Below are 855 nucleotides of genomic sequence, written 5' to 3' on the forward strand. Positions count from 1 at the left end.
AAAAAAACATCCCCATAAAATGCTCACAGAGGGAACATTGTCCCTGGGAAGGGGTGGCCACTGTGGGTGGTGCCGAAGGCGGGACAAGCCTCAGCAATGCCGCTTTATGCCAAGCTTTGGCCAATCTGAGGCCCCATAGGAGGAAGGTATCCAGGGCTCCTCTTCCCCCTTCAGCCCCAGTCATGCCTCTAAGTCACTTTCCTCTTGCCAAACAGGAACCCCTGAGTGGTTTTACAGTTTCCTAAGGAGAACTCAGAGAGGTCAGCCAGCAAATACCACCAGCCTGGGATGGAGCCTGTCCCATCTGCCCATGGCAGGTGAGACGCCCAGGTGAGGGTCCTCAGTCTCTCTCAGGCTTTTCAGCTCAGTTGTAGCTGTCCCTGCACATTACACACATGAAGTCCAGACTGTGCTGAAACAGCAGAGTCCCTCCAAGGTCAGCCCCTCTGCATCTTGCAGGAGAGGCACACTATGAGAGGGCAGCCCTGCCAGGCTGAGGAGGAGGGGACAAAGGGAGAGAGGGCACTCAGGTGGCTGTGATCAGGAGGGAGGTGGCTCAGTGGGAGAAAGACTGATAGCTCCAGGCAGGGGCCAAGCCAGCAAGTAGGCCCTTTGTGGCCACAGGAGCCCTGCCTGGCTGGTACCGTCACAGTATTCAATCATCCTATATTTGTTAGATACTCGTATGTATATGCAAAAGCCTAGAACTTAATTCCAAGAGGCCTATATTCATCATCTCATTCCTGGCCAAGATCCTGAGCATAGGAGAGCCAAGAATTACTGCTGAGCCCAGGGGCCAGATGAGCAGCAGGTGACGCAAGCCCCCAACTCAAAGTTCAGCCCATGTGCGCCCCA

Source organism: Hipposideros armiger, unplaced genomic scaffold (genome assembly GCF_001890085.2).
Source record: "Hipposideros armiger isolate ML-2016 unplaced genomic scaffold, ASM189008v1 scaffold_293, whole genome shotgun sequence".
Taxonomy (NCBI): Eukaryota; Metazoa; Chordata; class Mammalia; order Chiroptera; family Hipposideridae; genus Hipposideros; species Hipposideros armiger.